This window comes from Papaver somniferum, chromosome 1 (genome assembly GCF_003573695.1).
Source record: "Papaver somniferum cultivar HN1 chromosome 1, ASM357369v1, whole genome shotgun sequence".
NCBI classification, from domain to species: Eukaryota; Viridiplantae; Streptophyta; class Magnoliopsida; order Ranunculales; family Papaveraceae; genus Papaver; species Papaver somniferum.
The window spans coordinates 113,844,327-113,864,984 of NC_039358.1; the positions used below are offsets into that span (position 1 = coordinate 113,844,327).

Sequence of the window (20,658 nt, forward strand, 5' to 3'; positions counted from 1 at the left end):
GGTTCAAAATCACATTGTTTACTACATTCGGCCGTGGCCAGGTCCTTCCAACATCTTCTAATGTGAGCTCTATCCCATTTCAGTTTTATTTGTTCACCAATTTTTCATGACTATTCTTTATCGTTGATGACTTAATAATTTTTTACTGAGTTGAATTGTCATGATAGAGTAGACAGAAGGCTAAAAGCCAAGAGCAGGTAAATTTCCATCTTCTTCTTCTTCTTCAATAATCTAATGATTCCAATATTTTGTTAGTCTTTTTTACGTTTGATGCATGGAGTTCGTCTACTGCAAGCTTATGCTACTTACTTTTCGGGGTATGTGATGAGTTTCAGTGATGAGTGGTATTTTATTCTTTTGTTGCCAGCGCATTAAAGTTTTTGCACTGTCAGTAACCATTAGATGGAAAGGAGGGAAGACAAATGTTTTTGCCCAAGATTTAACTCAAATTGGGTTAGACTAGATGACTGATCTCGACATTTTGTTGACTCCCAGCAACTTCAATCTATAACAACTCAATAAGTGATAGTAAAGAAAGAAAATAAATTATAACAAAATCCTTTATTTCAATCGTTTATGAACTAATCCTAGGGAGATAAACTAATCAACCGGGCATTTATTTCAATAACGTGAAAAAACAAACCATAAACCGCAGGCTGGGGTTAGGGACAAAGCTAGCCCTAACCTAGCCACTAATCCTAAACACTACTAACATTAGGTTTGTGGTGACTAAGTTCCCTAATATAATTAGGTTTGCTAATCTAACTTATTTTTCTAATTAAATATGGCTAATATTAATGTAACATACACTATTTTCCAAAAGAATTCGTCTTACTAAAAACGATATTATAACATGGATATCTAAGTACCGGTTCTATTGAGCCCGATTAACTTACATATGACTAAAATATTATGAGAGGTTACGGACCGGTGGACAAAACAACATAAAAAAATCGATAGAGGTTGAGCCCCGGCGGTAGGCTGCAATGATTGGAAAAGTATATACAAAGAGAACAATATAAGTACAATATCACTTTATCACAGTATTATCCGATTGAGTTTTATGAGTCTACAAAAGATTTGGTTAAAGTTTATTACAATAGGATCATATGTATGAAATAAAAGAGAAGACAAAAATACGAGCTGACAAAGTTTAGACAATATAAAAAGTTAGACAAAGATTGGAATGGCATCACGTTTAGCGTAGAATCTCATGACACTGACGAAATCAACAATGCAGGAAAAAAATTCTACAACTCATCAAAAAAATCGTTTAGACCTCCAAATATTCAACACTCAATAACAAGCATAAGAATCACAAGATGGCATCAAAAATAGGATGTATAAACAAACATGATAACAAGGTTTACCGCTACATAAACCCGGAAAATAACTGATTTTCGTATGAGAACAGTTAGAGTTTGAGAACAATACAATGATAAATTTATATCTCCACAACAAGATAGTTCAAACTTCGGATCAAAACAGTTCAATAGATGAAGAACAGAGTGTTATCAATCAAGCAATGTTAGGTATGACACAACAGAAAAGAAACCTTACACACTACGCCCTCATATCCCTAATAGAAAATCAATGGATTCTAATGACAAATACGAGTTGGAACGGTATATACAAAGAGAACAATATAAGTACAATATCATGTTATCAAAGTATCATCCGATTCATTTATTGAGTCTACAAAAGATTTGATTAAAGTTTATTACAATAGGATCATATGTAAAAATGAAAAGAGCTGTAAAAAATACAAGCTGACAAAATTTAGATAATATAAAAAGTTAGACAAAGATTGGAATGGCATCACGTTTAGCGTAGAATCTGATGACACTGACGAAATCAACAATGCAGGAAAAAATTCTACAACTCATCAAAAAAATCATTTGTCCCTCAAAATATTCAACACTCAATAACAAGCATAAGAATCACAAGGTGACATCAAAGATAGGATGTATAATCCAACATAATAACAAGGTTTACGCTACATAAACCCGCAAAATAACTGAGTTTTCGTATGCAACAGTTAGAGTTTCAGAACAATCGAAAGATAAATTTACCTCTCCACAAAAAGATAGTTCAAACTTCGGATCAAAATAGTTCAATAGATGAATAACAGAGTATTATCAATTAAGCAATGTTAGGTACGAAACAACAGAAAAGAAATCTTATACCCGATGCCTTCATATCCTTATTAGAAAATTAATGGATTCTAATGAAAGATACAGATAAAAAAGTGTCAAAACAATATCACATTACCACAGTATTATCAGATTGAGTATGAGTCTACAAAAGATTTGATTAAAGTTTATTACAATAGGATCATATGTATAAAAGAAAAGAGAAGACAAAAATACGAGATGACAAAATTTAGACAATATAAAAAGTTAGACGAAGATTGGAATGGCATCACGTTTAGCGAAGAATCTGATGACACTGACGAAATCAACAATGCATGAAAAAGATTCTACAACTCATCAAAAAAATCATTTGGACCTCAAAATATTCAACACTCAATAACAAGCATAAGAATCACAAGATGGCATCAAAAATAAGATGTATAAACCAACATAATAACAAGGTTTACCACTATATAAACCCGGAAAATAACTGAGTTTTCGTTTGACAACAGTTAGAGTTTGAGAACAATAGAAAGATAAATTTATCTCTCCACAATAAGATAGTTCAAACATCAGATCAAAACTGTTCAATAGATGAAGAACATAATGTTATTAATCAATCAATGTTAGGTACGACACAACATAAAAGAAACCTTACACACGACGCCCTAATATCCTTAATAGAAAATCAATGGATTCTAATGACATATATGAGTTGGAACGATATATACAAAGAGAACAGTATAAGTACAATATCATGTTATCATATTATTATCCGATTGAATTTTATGAGTCTAAAAAAGATTTGATTAAAGTTTATTACAATAGGATCATACGTATAAATGAAAAGAGAAGACAAAAATACGGGCTGACAAAGTTTAGACAATATAAAAAGTTCGACAAAGCTTGTAATGGCATTACATTTAGCATAGAATCTGACGACACTGACGAAATCAACAATGCAGGAAAAAATTCTACAACTCATCAAAAAAATCGTTTAGACCTCCAAATATTCTTTACTCAATAACAAGCATAAGAATCACAAGATGGCATCAAAAATAGGATGTATAAACCGACATAATAACAAGGTTTACCGCTACATAAACCTGAAAAATAACTGAGTTTTCGTACAATTAGAGTTTGAAAATAATAGAAAGGAAAATTTATCTCTCCACAACTATATAATTCAAACTTCGGATCAAAACAGTTCAATAAATGAATAACATAGTATTATCAATCAAGCAATGTTAGGTACGACACAACAAAAAAAGAAACCTTGCACACGATGCCCTCATATCCTTAATAGAAAATCAATCGATTCTAATGACATATACAAAGAAAACATTGTTAGTACAGTACATATTATCACAATATTATCCGGTTGAGTTTTATGTGTCTAAAAAAGATTTGATTAAAGTTTATTACGATAGGATCATATGTATAAATACGAGCTGACAAAGTTTAGAAATATAAAAATTAGACAAAGATTGGAATGACATCATGTTTAGCGTACAATTTGATGACACTGACGAAGTCAACAATGCAGCAAAAAATATTCCACAACTCATAAAAAAAAACGTTTAGATCTCCAAATATTCAACACTAATAACAAGCATTAGAATTACAAGATGGCATCAAAAATAGGATGTATAAACCAACATAAGAACAAGGTTTACCGATACATAAACCCGGAAAATAACTGAGTTTTCGTATGACAACAGTTAGAGTTTGAGAACAATAGAAAAATAAATTTATATCTCCACAACAAGATAGTTCAAACTTCGGATCAAAACAGTTCAATAGATAAAGAACATAGTGTTATCAATCAAAATTTTAGGTACGACACAACAGAAAAGAAACCTTACACACGACGCCCTCATATCCTTAATAGAAAATCAATGGATTCTAATGACATATATGAGTTGGAACCGTATATATAGAGTGAACAATATAAGTACAATATCATGTTATCACAGTATTATCCGATTGAGTTTTATGAGTCTACAAAAGATTTGATTGGATTTATTAATATAGGATCATATGTATAAAAAAAAAGAGAAGACAAAAATACGAGTCGACAAAGTTTAGACAATATAAAAAGTTGGACAAAGATTGGAATGGGATCATGTTTAGCGTAGAATCTGATGACACTGATGAAATCAAAAATGCAGGAAAGAAATTCTACAACTCATAAAAAAAATCGTTTAGACCTCCAAATATTCAACATTCAATAACAAGCATAAGAATCACAGGATGGCATCAAAAATAGGATGTATAAACCAATATAATAACAAGGTTTACCGCTACATAAACACGGAAAATAACTGAGTTTTCGAATGACAACAGTTAGAGTTTGAGAACAATAGAAAGATAAATATATGTCTCCACAACTCTATAGTTCAAACTTCTTCGGATCAAAACAGTTCCATAGATGAATAACAGAGTATTTTCAATCAAGCAATGTTAGGTACGGCTCAACAGAAAAGAAGCCTTACAGACGACGCCCTCATATCCTTAATAGAAAATCAATGGATTTTAATGACATATATGAGTTGGAACGGTATATACAGAGAGAACAGTATAAGTACAATATCGCGTTATCACAGTATTGTCCGGTTGAGTTTTATGCGTCTAAAAAAGATTTGATTAAAGTTTATTACAATAGGATCATATGTATAAATGAAAAGAGAAGACAAAAATACAAGCTGACAATGTTTAAACAATATAAAAAATTAGACAAAGATTGGAATGACATCACATTTAGCGTAGAATTTGATAACACTGACGAAATCAACAGTGCAGGAAAAAAAAAATTCTACAACTCATCCAAAAAATCGTTTAGACCTCCAAATATTCAACAATCAATAACAAACATAAGAATCACATGATGGCATCGAAAATAGGATGTATAAACCAACTATTAACAAGGATTACCGCTACATAAACCCGGAAAATAACTGAATTTTCGTTTGACAACAGTTAGAGTTTGAGAACAATAGAAAGATAAATTTATCTCTCCACAACAAGATAGTTCAAACATTAGATCAAAACTGTTCAATAGATGAAGAACATAATGTTATGGATCAATCAATGTTAGGTACGACACAACAGAAAAGAAACCTTACACACGACGCCCTAATATCCTTAATAGAAAATCAATGGATTCAAATGACATATATGAGTTGGAACGATATATACAAAGAGAACAGTATAAGTACAATATCATGTTATCATAGTATTATCCGATTGAGTTTTATGAGTCTAAAAAAGATTTGATTAAATTTTATTACAATAGGATCATATGTATAAATTAAAAGAGAAGACAAAAATACTAGCTGAAAATTTTTAGACAATATAAAAAATTAGACAAAGATTGAAATGGCATCACGTTTAGCGTACAACTTGATGACACCGACGAAATCAACAATGCAAGAAAAAAATTCTACAACTCATCCAAGAAATCGTTTAGACCTCCAAATATTCAACAATCAATAACAAGCATAAGAATCACAAGATGACATCGAAAATAGGATGTGTAAACCAACATATAACAAGGTTTACCGGTACATAAACCTAGAAAAAACTGAGTTTTCGTATCACAACAGTTAGAGTTTGAGAACAGTAGAAAGATAAATTTATATCTCCACAAAAAGATAGTTCAAACTTCGGATCCAAACAATTCAATATCTGAAGAACAGAGTGTTATCAATCAAGCAATGTTAGGTACGACACGACAAAAAAGAAACCTTACACACAACGCCCTCATATCCTTAATAGAAAATCATTGGATTCTAATGACATATATGAGTTGGAACGGTATATACATAAAGAACAGTATCAGTACAATATCACGTTATCACAATATTATCCGATTGAGTTTTATGAGTCTAAAAAAGATTTGTTTAAAGTTTATTAAAATAGGATCATATGTATATATGAAAAGAGAAAACAAAATTACGAGATGACAAAATTTAAACAATATAAAAAAATTATAAAAAGATTGGAGTGGCATCACGTTAAGCGTAGAATTTTGATGACACCGATGAAATCAACAATGCAGGAACAATATTCTGCAGCTCATCAAAAAATCGTTTAGACCTCCAAATATTCAACAATCAATAACAAGCATAAGAATAATAAGATGGCATCGAAAATAAAATGTATAAACCAACATATAATATGGTTTACCGCTACATAAAACCGGAAAATAACAGAGTTTTCGTATGACAACTGTTAGAGTTTGAGAACAATAGAAAATAAATTTATCTCTCTACAAAAACATAGTTCAAACTTCGGATCCAAACAGTTAGGGCTGTCAACGGATAAATATCCGTCGGATATTAGACAATCCGATAAGGTTAAGGTTAAGAATTATCGGATATCCGATATCCGTTAACATCCGGCGGATATCAAAAATACAAACCGATATCGTTAACTTTAATCTATCGGATAACGGATATTTATCCGTTAAAATCCGATAACGCCTGTCACAGAAGCAAATGCAGAAATGCTGAAAATTTAGGTTGTTCTTCAAGTTTTTTGACAGTCTTTTTTGTTCAGGTGTAAGAAATACAAACCACACAAACACCTCAGTCACATCACACATGAAAAAACAAACAACAACAGAGTCTGCAACTACAAACAAAAAACTACACTCAAACAGGCTAGATCTTCTTTGCTGGTTTCATTTTGCATCAACTTCAGTCGACGACTTCCATATCTGCATTCACAATCACAAAAACCTGGTTAGGGTAGCTCAATACTTGGACACTATATTAGCTCATCTACTAGCGTATGAGATCTAATATGCTTTTACATGTTACAGTTCTAATTACAGTTCTGGAACAAGTGCAATATGGTAGCTCATCTAATGGTAGCTCATCTAATATGGTAGCTCATCTAATATTAATATTGTTACAGTTCTAATATGGAAAAGAATTAAGTAAAGGAAAAGAAACGAAGATTTACCTGCATCAAAGAAGTCTGGCAGCCAATCACTTAAGCATAGCAATGCTTGGACTGCCTGAAGTTCCAACTCTGTTGGATGCTTTATGACTTTCAGACATTCTGAGAACAACATGAATAAAGTATTAGTAAAACACAGAACATGAAAGTCATAAAGCATAAAGCATGTTGTTCAAGAAATAGAAAAACTCTGTTGGATGTTATCGATTTCAACCAATAATAAAACTCTAATCCTTTACCTAAACTCATACAAGTTATACTCACTCACACAGACACACTGACCTTGGTATTTCCAAACTCCGTGTTTGCAGATCCTGCTGCAGAGTTACAAGCACCAGTCTTCAGCCCTGCAAGCAAGTAAAACATCAGTTTACCTATATATCTCCAAGAAATCCAGAAAATACAACAAATCAAACATTGAAGACAAATTCTATCACAACATAAGATGTTTTAACTTCCCAAAATCTCAAATCGAACTAGAGGTTAAATGAAGTTTTAACCCAAAATACACCCAACATTTAACTGAAGAATCAACAATTGGAACTTAGCATATCATTTCACACGCACAAAATGAACTAAACCGGTAACCCCTAAATCGAAGTTGAAGCTGCTTCATACAAGAATGAAAACATCAAAACAATTGAAAGAAACCCTAGCTTACCTTGAGGATTTTCGCACAGCTGATTCAAACAACACAAAAAACTAAATCAGTAATCCCTAATCGAACTATTCAAAATCCAACTATTCAATCTCACTTTCAATTACCTAAATCAACAGAGAAACAAAGAAAATAAACAAAAAACTTACAAAATCATACTCACCAAGATCCACACCGACCTCTGTTCAACTTCTTCAAATCTCCTTATCCCTCCTCGAGTCCTCGTTTTCTCCTCCAAAAATTCCCACTGCCAAAATATCTAGAACTCAGAAGATTAGATTACGATTAGGTTCTTCCTGTCGGCAGCGGGCAACATGTATCTAGGGGTAGGAAATTACAAGTACACCCCTAGACTATCGGATATCGGATATTAACCTAACGGAAAGGCCTATTCCAATATCGTTATCGTTAAGAGAAAATATCCGATAAAATATCCGATTCCGATATGTCGGATAAAATCCTATAGGATGTCGGATTTCGGAAATGGATATCGGATATCGGTTATCCGTTGCCAGCCCTACAAACAGTTCAATATCTGAAGAACAGAGTGTTATCAATCAAGTAATGTTAGGTACGACACAACAAAAAAGAATCCTTACACATAACGCCCTCATATCCTTAATAGAAGATCAGTGGATTCTAATGACATATATGAGTTGGAACGGTATATACGGAGAGAACAATATCAGTACAATATCACATTATCACTGTATTATCCGATTGAGTTTTATGAGTCTAAAAAGGATTTGATTAAAGTTTATTACAATAGGATCATATGTATAAATGAAAAGAGAGAAAAAAAAATTACGAGATGACAAAATTTAGACAATATAAAAAATTAGCCAAAGATTGGAGTGGCATCACGTTTAGTGTAGAATTTGATGACACTGACGAAATCAACAATGCAGGAACAAAATTATACAACTCATTTATTGTCACGTGATAATAAAATGCTTGAGCTTATTTACTGAGGAAAAATTTCAGAAAAATTTCAAAGACTTATGAGTGGATGGATGCAAACGAACTACAAAGACATCTTCACACCATTAAAAAGATAGACAATTTTTGTTTGAAAAAGAAAATACTACAAGATTATGAGAAATTGAGTGAAACTCAGAGACATATAGCTTTGGTTAAGAGTTGAATGATTAACAGAAGTCAAATAGGATTAAAAGGTAATGCCTGCTACATTTTACATTAAACTTTATGGTTGTTTTTATGTAGTTTTTTTAATTAATCAACATACATTGCTGCTATCTTATTTTTTTAAACGTGATAACTTTGATAACAATGAAATTAAATAAAGTGATTGATATTTTTTAAGTTCAAAATATATTTTTATTAAAACTGTGTGCCTAAATATAAACTGATTCTATTACTACCAATGTTATAAAAATGTAGGTACCATGTATGCACACGTAAACTGTAAGGAAAGGTTAAGCCGGGGCCTCACGGCCCCGGTGATACCTAGTTTTTGACATAAGATGGACTAAACACAAAATATACCTCATGACTCAAAATCCGTTGTTTTTGCTCATTAACTATATTGTCATACACAATATGCTTCATGGAAAAATCCACCTCGTAATCTAAAATTTGTTAATGTGACTCAACTTCTTTTGGTGGCATGAAACAAGTTATGTAGATCGGTGGCCCATAATCCATCCCCAATGGTAGAACTAGGAATCTCACTTGGAATGAGCTAAAAAGAAAAAAAAAAGATATTGGCGGACTAAATTTTTGACATAAGATGGACTAAACACAAAATATACCTCATGACTCAAATCCATTGTTTTTACTCATTAACTATATTATCATACACAATATGCTTCATGGAAAAAGCCACCTCATAATCTAAAATTTGTTAATGTGACTCAATTTCTCCTCGTGGCATGAAACAAGCTATGTCGACTGGTGGCCCATAATCCATCCCCAATGGTGCAACCAGGAATCTCACTTGGAATTAGCTAAAAAGAAAAAATTTAGATATTGGTGGACTAAATTTTTGACATAAGATGGACTAAACACAAAATATATTAAAAAAAGTCAAAAGTTTTTACCTAAGTTTGACTATTTTAAAGGGGATGGAGGCAGGATTAGTCGACCCTTGATTCTGCCACCGTCTACCCCAACGGCGGAGCTAGGAATCTAGGAAAGGATAGGCAAGAAAAATCCGACAAATTTTAGGGTGTGCAAAACTTGAATATTAGGCTCAAGGCCCACTATTAAAGAAAAAAAAGAAAGCTTGGCAGTCAGTCCAGCAGGGTAGGCGCCTACCCTTGCCATGGGCTGCCTCCGCCACTATCTATCCCCATGGATTCGTCTAATTGTTAGTGATGTAGCTTTCATGACCGCCCTTCGGCAGGATTGTGAGTCCCGGTTCTTCATTCTTTGACTTTTATGAAGTCTGTTTTTTGTTGCAACTAATAAAAATTGTTGGTTTATACGATACCAAAGGCTATTCTCTGATCATGGATTGAAAAGGTCTAATAAATGGGTGTTTGTGGGTGAAAACTACTTCTGCCGATTTTGGTAATCTTGTATGTGTGGGCGAGAAACAAATCTAAACCCAAAACAATGTACTGCACGGGAGTACTTTTGATTCGAGAGATCAATCTGTACAATCCTGGTCTAAACCAAGAAATGGCCGTTCCAGGCTTGCTTCGGTCACAAAGTGAAGGAGAAGGGTTGGTCTTAGGGAGGGAAGCGAAGAAAGTGTTGAGACCAGAATAGTTGATTCTGGAAGTGTGGGTGTTTCCTGACTTGTATCAGAAAGTTGAACTGGCTAGCTGGATGAAAAGCTATCAGATGATTTCTGGATGTTGTATTGTTCTCCTGACCAAAACTTGTTGTTTGGTGGAAATAGGTGAGACCTATTTATACAAGTCGTAACAAAACGTACCCTGGTCTCGTAGGAAGTGGAAACATTTGAGTGATGGAAGAAAATAGTAACGTGTAACCGTAAAGCGTTATGCTTCCATGATGAGGGAAATGAATTCGTGTAACCGTCAGTCATTATGCTTCCATGATGAAGGAAATGAATTGGTTACACTGTTACTTTTACCACCACTAATTGCCCTACTTCATGACAGTTTCTTGTAACGGGCGCATTGCACGCCGCATGCTGTAAACCGCCAGACCAATACCCTGATGAGTATCCCCCAGTTTGTGACATGTTTTGATGTCTCGAGTGTTTTTGTGGAAAATGTGTAGCAGGTTGCTATGTGTGGCATGGTGGCATGCCAGTGGCCGTGGCATAGCGACGTGCTAGTAGCTGTGGAATGGTGGCATGCCAGTAGCCGTGGCATAGCGACGTGCTAGTAGATGTGGCATGGTGGCATGCCAGTAGCCGTGGCATAGCGACGTGCTAGTGTATGTGGCATGGTGGCATGCCAGTAGCCGTGGCATAGGGACGTGCTAGTAGCTGTGGCATGGTAGCATGCCAGTAGCCGTGGCATAGCGACGTGCTAGTTTAGGGTTTGGCGTCATGGTCCCTCAAAAGTTGCCACAAGCCATGTTAGTTTGGTGGCGAACTTGGATGGCTGAGATTGCATCTCAGGAGGAAAGGTAGCCGTCGATCATGGCTATCTTTAATTGGCAGTGGCGCGTGTGGCATGCGCGTCTGGCATGCACGTGCAACATGCGCGTGTGGCATGCACGTCTGGCATGTGCGGCATGTTGGCGCGTTTTGGGAAGTTGACGCTTTTGGGAAGCCGACTTAGTATGGCGACCTCTTTTGAGGTTGCGGCAGGTTTGCAGCAACCTAATTGGTCAATGAAAGTAGGGGGCCGGAAAGCTAGGGCGCGACCACTCTTCTAGTACGTTGTGGAGCATTCTGTTTCCTAGTTTGGCTAAGCATAGTTTCGACCAACGGGGCCTAGTATACTGCGCGGGACGCGAAACCCTAATTTTGCAAATTAATCGGGTTTATGTGTTCTTTGTGAGTTATCACAATAATTGGATGGATTTTGTATGCTGCCACACAAAAATCCTTATCTACAGAATGCAGTGTGCTTTCCGTCTGAGCATTTTGTGCGATGGCCTTAACTTTGGTACTTGGAGGTTCATGCTACTCCGCTGCGAGTGAACATAAATCCGTCATGCTATACCGATTTAAGGGTTCTGCTGGGGAACATAACACATGAAAGTACTCAGTGGTTCTTGTATTGGCGAGGTGCCGAAATTTACAGAGTGTTATGGATAAAAGTATATTGAGCGGCTCAATAAATATGTCGGTGGAGAGGTTAGTACTCGCAGCACCGCTTCCTTGTAGAGTGACGTCACATCAGATGCAAGGTTTTACGATTTTAACCCTAAGCTAAAAACCACCATCAACATTAAGTCCCCTGCTTATCTCGGAACAGTGGCATTGTTGCGGGGTAAGCATGAGATGGTGACAGATGAGGATAAAATCGAAACAACAAGTCATGAAGAGATTGTCAGGGAGATTTGGATAACCTTTGTCAGGAGGTACGAAGAATCTTCGATCATTGCATCGATGGTTTCACATAAATTTGATTTGGCCGTGGGGTGCTTGCCTCAGCACTGCAACTTTGGCTGCTAATTAGCATAGGTGGTACTGCGACTTGGTCCTCGGAGCGGCGAATGTTGCTAGCCGGAATGTATGGAGATGACGCTGTCTTGAACGACCAAGATGGTGCTTCCTTGACTGGTGGAGATGGCGCTGCTTTGAACGGCCAAGATGGCGCCGCTTTGAACGGCTACGGAAAGGTGGATGGTGTGGCTCGCTTGGAAGGGACGATGGCGAGGCTATCTTGGAAGGGCCAATGGCATGACTAGCTTGGAAGGGAAAATGACATGACTAGCTTGGAAGGGACAATGGAATGACTAGCTTGGAAGGGCCAATGGTGTGGCTTGCTTGGAAAGGCCAATGGAGCGTTAACTTTGAATGATGGATGAATAATGGACGGCGCTGCTTGCTTGGCTACATCCATGGAATAGTGATGCTGGTTAGATCCGCGTAGTAGCGCTGTTGGCTAGGTCCGTGGAGCTGTGGATGGCACTTGGCTGGCTTAGGTCACCGAGAAGCAGAGATGGCACGGCTGGCTCCTGATTCGTGGAACGGTGGATGGCGCTGCTGGCATGGACGCGGACTTCTGGCACGGGCATGGTGCTGCTGGCTTAGCTACGTCCGTGGCATGGTGAGAATTGGCTTCAGTTGTGGAGACTGGCTTCAGTCCGCGGAATGGTGGAAATTGGCTTCATTCCGTGGAATGGTGAAAATATGGCGTTGGAACTTTGGCTACCAAATAGTGATGGTGGCGCTGATGGCTTCAGTCCGTGGAATGGTGGAAATGAAACTTGGAAGGCTTGCTGGCTGGATCATCGAATGCTGGAGCGTTGGCGCTAACTTAACCATAGAGTGTTGGAGTCATGGAGAGTTGGCTTTGACCACGGAGTGTTGGAGTCATGGAGAGTTGGCTTGACCACGGAGTGCTGGAGCCATGGAGCGTTTGTAGGTTGAGCGACTGGTATTCCTCATGCTGGCGCGCTGCTGGTTCGGTCATGGAGCGGAGATGTTGGCACACTACTTGTCCGGCTATGGAACATGAGTGTGGTGTGCCTAGTCATCTATTCCCGTTCATGGAGCAATAAGGAATCCTTATTCTGTTCAAACCTCTAGAAATTGTGTTCGTATGAAAAGGGGTATCAACCCTCTTCTGTTTTTGTTGTTCGTTCAGCTTCGTTCTTTCATCTGCAGCGTCTGGCTCCTCTTCGTCATTTGTCAAAGGTGGTAGAGCGAGCATTAATGGCAACAAAGCAAATCTCCAATAGTTATAATCAACGGCAAGGCAATCCAGGAGAACTCAAGGTAGATGCTCTCGCATGTATCCACCCAACAGTACCGTCGATCCTCTCCAGAATGTGTAATAAGGCTCTGACTTCAGAAGAATGAGTATCTAACCTCTCCATTAGATTTCAAAATTTACCGAACTCCATTGCGATCTTGGGATAGATGGATGAAACACCTGCTCGACAATGATCATGTCAGGGCCAATCTTGGAGATTGTGGTTGCGTTGTTGGTCCATTATTGATTTTAGGTTATTTGGTGCCTGGACTTTCTGATTGCGATGATGATATGCTGTCGATGCTTGCATGGTCGAAATCTTCTGGAGCCATTGGGTGAAGTAAACGAGCTGAGAGCGTTCCGTTGCCGATGTATTGCTATCAAGTCTTTAAGGATTTCGTTCCAAGCGACATCCTTTGAAACATCTTCTGAATCTTGGACTATTGCATGGAACAGGATGTGGTGAGCAGTCCCCAGTTATACTTCTGTTAGATCCAATGGCGTGGCCGGATATGTGAATGTAACTCTGAGGCGTACTTTTGGGGTCTTTGATGCGCGTGTACGGCTTCATGTTGAGAAATTCTTGCGGCTCGTAAAACTTCGACAACGATGATGTTGAAATCGGGAATAACCTGGTTGAGGGCAGTGAAGGCACCCCATTCTGGTGGTCCCCATGTGTGATTATACTGAGCCTATTTTCTCGTGGAAGATGTGCTTCTGCTGCATTCACTGGTAAGGTGGTGACTGCATTCAAGCTTCTAAACATGAAGGAGGCTTCAGTCCCCAGGTGTAGCCTACTTTAATTGCATCGCCTTGAATCCACGCATATGGGATTTGATACAATCTTATCATACTCTCCTGGATGTGATGCTGGGATGCTTGGAATATCATATGGACGAAACATTCTGGATAACGAAGAAGTAGAAGTGAGAGAGTCACGTCGTTAATCGTGGCTCCCTCTGTATCTTCAAGAAAAATGTTTTAGCCGCATCTCTGGAGTTATCTCATGAATGCTTGATTATTTTCGGGGATGGACCATGATGAGCAGTCCCCAGTCGCACTTCTCTTTGGTTACTGAAGTTGTTTTCTCTGAGTAGGCTTGGGATCCGCCGCGGCCTCGTAAAGTGTTGTAGGCGCCTTATAGATAGAGAGGTGATGATATTCTTACGCTACACCTTTGAAGGGTGGATGACCATGTCGTGGCTATGAGTTTTGGTTGACCGTGTCTTTTGAGCTTTGACAGTGAAGGGATCTCGTGTAGAGCCTCAGTCCCCAAGTGTGGTTTACATGTTTATATCTGGTGTGGTCGGTGAGTTGACCATGATAAGGATATCACCATCTTGCATCCGTGATGGTGACTCTATTACTTCTTCCATGTGAAACTAAAACATGGAGAAGTACGGATTACCCTTGTAGCGGTTGGTTCCATGGTGAAGCTCTGGATGGTATCGAAAAATGAGCGGCAACAATTCTTGGCAGCAGATGTGATCAGAAGAGACCACATCGCGTGGGAACCAAAATAGGTTGGCTGGAATTGCATGAGCGTCCATGGAAGCAAAGGGATCGGCTGGATGTGTAAGCGAGTAAACTGTCCATGACCACGAGGTTTGGCGAGATGGATCAAAAAGTGGCCACAACTGCGATCCTTGGCTGGATGTGATCACGATCCTTGACAGGGAGGAGTGTGGTGGCTACGGGAACGAACCTTGGAAGGAAGGAGTGTTGAAAACAGCTTCGGCTCTTGGAGAGGACGTTGAAGCTTATGGAGAGAACGCTGAAGCAGAGCGGCTTCTAGGGAGAACGTTGAAGCGGAGCGAATTTTGGAGAGAACGTTGAAGCGGCTCCTAGAGATAAACGTCGAAGCGGCTCGTTATGGCATATGGGAAGACGACACAAATAGTGCTGGTCGGCAAGTCGTGTTTTTCTCTCATGGGAAAGAATACACTTCTTATGTTTGATTTTCCCTTGCAACTCTCAGAGCCTTGATGGTTACAATGTTGAAGTCTTGCGTCAATCAGCGTACTGTCAAACTCGACATCCTTCAAGTGAACAGTGGTTAGGAGTCCCTAGTTCCATCTATCAATCGTGCTTTCCAGGAGAGGTTGGGGTTTGGGAACAACTTCATTGGCTGGAGACAGCTGCTCTGCTGATGCAGTGCGGTCGAGGGATGCAAATATGTCTTGATGCTGTGCCTTGGAGAAATATGGAGTCTCACATAAATGTTTCAGCATAGACTGCACGATTTTGTGGGCGAAGTCCCCATAAATCATGCAGATCCTGACGGGAAGAGGGTCTCCGTGAACTCAGGAGGGTTGCTGATTTTCTTTGCCTCGATTTTGGAGAAGTCGTTCCTGATCTTCACGTGTGATGAAATTGGATTGTTGATTCCCTTCTACTGGGGTTTCAAGAGCAACGCGAGCCTCTTCATCTATAAACGCGCGTCCTGCTGAAGTGCCTGCGCTGGATGTTAAAAGTATTCCTTGTCAGCTCCATCTGGGGTTAACGTGACTTTTGTGGTGGTCGCTCCGTTAGTGCCTTGAGGAAAATAGGTATCTCTTTCTGAGTTGTAGCCATGTCTGTCTGAGCCTTACGAGAACCTTTTGTCTTTCTGTCAAATCAACAGTGGTAAGAGGAGGTCGACTTCTTCTGGCTCCTCCAGTCTCTCTTCCTGATGGTGGAGTAGCAACGGCTCTGGTGACGGTTGAAGCTGTCACACTTGAAGAAACGTTGGTGGTGGCGGCAGCGGCTCTGGTGATCGGAGGTGTAACGTTTGAAGAGACATTTCCCGCGCCGCAGGTGTTGGTAGGTGGCGTATTACTGCTTCTACCGATTTTGGTAATCTTGTGTGTGTGGGCGAGAAACAAATCCAAACCCAAAACAATGTACTGCACAGAGTACTTTTGATTCGAGAGATCAATCTGTACAATCCTGGACTAAACCAAGAAATGGCCGTTCCAGGCTTGCTTCAGTCACAAAGTGAAGGAAAAGGGTTGGTCATAGGGAAGGAAGCGAAGAAAGTGTTGAGACTAGAATAGTTGATTCTGGAAGTGTGGGTGTTTCCTGACTTGTATCAGAAAGTTGAACTGGCTAGCTGGATGAAAAGCTATCAGATGATTTCTGGATGTTGTATTGTTCTCCTGACCAAAACTTGTTGTTTGGTGGAAATAGGTGAGACCTATTTATACAAGTCGTAACAAAACGTACCTTGGTCTCGTAGGAAGTGGACACATTTGAGTGGTGGAAGAAAAGAGTAATGTGTAACCGTAAGGCGTTATGCTTCCATGATGAGGGAAGTGAATTCGTCTAACTGTCAGTCATTATGCTTCCATGATGAAGGAAATGAATCGGTTACGCTATTACTTTTACCAGCACTAATTGCCCTACTTCATGACACTTTCTTGTAACGGGCTCATTGCACGCCGCATGTTGTAAACCGCCAGACCAATACCCTGATGAGTACCCCCCAGTTTGTGACATGTTTTGATGTCTCGAGTGTTTTTGTGGAAAACGTGTAGCAGGTTGCTATGTGTGGCATGGTGGCATGCCAGTGGCCATGGAATATCGACGTGCTAGTAGCTGTGGCAAAGTGGCACGCCAGTAGCCGTGGCATAGCGACGTGCTAGTAGTTGTGGCATGGTGGCATGCCAGTAGCCGTCGCATAGCGACGTGCTAGTAGCTGTGGCATGGTGGCATGCCAGTAGCCGTGGCATAGCGACGTGCTAGTAGCTGTGGCATGGTGGCATGCCAGTAGCCGTGGCATAGCGACGTGCCAGTAGCCTTGGCATAGCGATGTGCTAGTAGTTGTGGCATGGTGGCGTACCAGTAGCCGTGGCATATCGACGTGCTTGTGGTTGTGGCATGGTGGCATGCCAGTAGCCGTGGCATAGAGACGTGCTAGCAGCTGTCGCATGGTGGCATGCCAGTAGCCGTGGCATACCGACGTGCTAGTTTAGGGTTTGGCGTCATGGTCGCTCAAAAGTTGCCACAAGCCATGTTAGTTTGGTGGCGAACTTGGATGGCTGAGATTGCATATCAGGAGGAAAGGTAGCCGTCGATCATGGCTATCTTTAATTGACAGTGGCGCATTTGGCATGCGTGTCTGGCATGCGCGTGCAACATGCGCGTCTGGCATGTGCGACATGCGCGTGCGACATGTTGGCGCGTTTTGGGAAGTTGGCGCTTTTGGGAAGCCGACTTAGTATGGAGACCTCTTTTGAGGCTGCGGCAGGTTCGGAGCAACCTAATTGGTCAATGAAAGTAGGGGGTCGGCATGCTAGGGCGCGGCCGCTCTTCTAGTGCGCTGTGGCGGATTTGGTTTCCTAGTTTGGCTAAGCATAATTTCGACCAACGGGGTCTAGTATACTGCGCGGGGCGCGAAACCCTAATTTTGCAAATTAGTCGGGTTTATGAGTTCTTTGTGAGTTATAACAATAATTGGATGGATTTTGTATGCTGCCACACAAAAATCCTTATCTACAGAATGCAGTGTGCTTTCCGTCTGAGCATTTTGTGCGATGGCCTTAACTTTGGTACTTGGAGGTTCATGCTACTCTGCTGCGAGTGAACATAAATCCGTCATGCTATACCGATTTAAGGGTTCTGCTGGGGAACATAGCACATGAAAGTACTCAGTGGTTCTTGTATTGGCGAGGTGCCGAAATTTACAGAGTGTTATGGATAAAAGTATATTGAGCGGCTCAATAAATATGTCGGTGGAGAGGTTAGTACTCGCAGCACCGCTTCCTTGCAGAGTGACGTCACATCAGATGCAAGGTTTTACGATTTTAACCCTAAGCTAAAAACCACCATCAACAATGGGATCATACACGACTCAACACTATTTTTGGCCCGTTATTAAGGGAACACGAATAAGAAAAAATTATGTAACGGCAGCAGGAACGACGACGCTAGTTGTAGGATCACAAAAAGACAAGATCTGAAAAAACCAAGATCGAAAAGATATCCTGCGAAGGTAAAACCTTTTCAAATCTGCATCGTGATTCAAAATTTATCCAAGAAACGCGTAATTTCTTTTGTGACACAAGTCATGTTCACCAAAATTTCTATTGTGGCTTTAAGTTTGTATTTGTGATTTAAAATTTACAATGCAATAATAGTTTTGTCGTTAAGACATAAAGTTTACTTTATAACGTACAAGTTTGTTCCATGATGCATATTTAGCATTATGACCTAACAAAGTTTTCAATGATCCAAAATGGGTCATTTCACCTCCAAATTATGGCAATCATATTTTGGCTGTCATGGGCATTTTTATGGCATCTGGATGATATGTTTCCGACCAAAATTTGGAAATTTCTGGGATTTCCATGGTAAACTGTCATACCTGAAAATTAAAATCTGACATCATCAAATTTGAAATTTCTGCCATCTGGAGCACAATATCTGTTGATAAGTTGCGCTTTTTCGTTACTTCTCTATGAATTGTCCAGTCTCTGAATTGTTGATTTTGCGGGTATGTTAATACATGAAAGAGAAGAAGAAGAAGATCATGATGAAGAGAATTTGGAGAGAAAAACTGAAGATTGCAATAGGGAGTTCGATATGGATGATCTTTTGGTAGCTTATTTATGAAGTAGTATGTTATTACGAAATTACCATTACCCGATATTATCAAGTGTATCAGTAAAACCGATATTATCAAGTGTATCAGTAAAACCGATATATCAATCTGTACCGGCTGATACGAGCGATTTTATTGTCCATCCTTTGTATCGCTGATATTTTTGATATCATAAAGGCATAATCTGACACCCGATAAACCGATAGTATCGACCGGTACAACTTATATTTTATACCTTGCTCTTTAGTGGCAGGATCAAACCCAAATTGTTAGGTCGGAAACATATCATCCTTAAAAAAGTCAAAACAATACTCTTCCAGCACAATGTCTTAGTTACAAGATAGAAAAATTTCTAACATTTCTTTGGTTACTTTTCCAGCACAATATCTTAGGTACAAGATAAAAAAATAAAATGCTACATATCTGCATTTTGTAAACAATTATAATTATTAATACTGCAAATTTCGAAAATACAGAGAGAATTCACATACGAAAAATGAAAAAGAAAAAGATCAGAGACCCTCTCGATCCGAGCTCAACACATACCCAAAAGTAGTGACCTGAGCAAGAAAAAAATGACATTCTTTCATAGGAACAAGAGCAAGTTTGTAAAGAACGTGATTAGCAACATTAATTGCAGAACCAACAAGAATTCTACTTTTATTATTACTAGCTTGGCTTGAAAATTGTGATTCTTCTTTTATAGAAAAAATTATGAATTTAGGTTTTCTTATAAAATTCTGCAGATAGTAAGTTTCATTACAATGGACACTAAATTCTCCATTAAACGACTTTTTTGAAGAAATCTGAGAAGATAATCGAGGGTTTTGATGTGTACAAGTAGAAACTAATGAAGGTTGAAACTTCGTTGCATTCTTTGGGTTTCTTTGAGAGTGAATTTGTGGTGGAATCAAAGTAGTAGATGAAGAAAAAATCGCCATTATAAATGTGGTAGAACAAGAAAAACTACATCCTTTTAAAAATAACCCTAAATCGTTAGATTCACTTCCACATAGGTTTCTGGTTTAGTTTCTTCAGTTGATTTCTGGAAAAAAAATTCCAACCGAAGAAACTATACACTTTTTAGTCAAAATAGATATTTTTATACCATAAACATACATATACGAAATCTTGATATTGTTCAATATCAATGTACGGACGTGACTGCATGTGAATCGGTGCCCCGACCAAAAACTTACCTCTAACCCAAAATCTACATTGATGTTGTAATGTTTACTTGCGGCTAAATTTTTTTTTACTTTTTTTTAATGCAAAAATAAATTAATATAGGAAATAGAGTTATCAGGATATATATCCTATCTTCGGCTAACTGAATACATAAAAGTTTAAGAGCATTATTTTCCAAACTAACTTCTGGTAATTTAAACTTCCCAGAGTGCTTAGTCAACATATCTGCTGGTCAGTTGCATTCTCTATTATATGCCTAACCTTCCAAATACTAATTCTATTAAAATAAAATTTAATGTCTTTGGTAATTGGTAAAATTTTCCC

At 38.6% G+C, this 20,658-nt stretch overlaps 1 long non-coding RNA gene across 1 annotated transcript; it reads right to left on the bottom strand.

The window, feature by feature from the left end:
• Positions 1-7,379: 7,379 nt before the first annotated feature.
• Positions 7,380-7,971, bottom strand: LOC113332057. Its single transcript, XR_003351305.1, has 3 exons — positions 7,919-7,971; positions 7,759-7,777; positions 7,380-7,444 (listed from the first exon to the last, which is right to left on the bottom strand). It is a non-coding gene; the product is annotated as an uncharacterized LOC113332057 (long non-coding RNA).
• Positions 7,972-20,658: the final 12,687 nt, after the last annotated feature.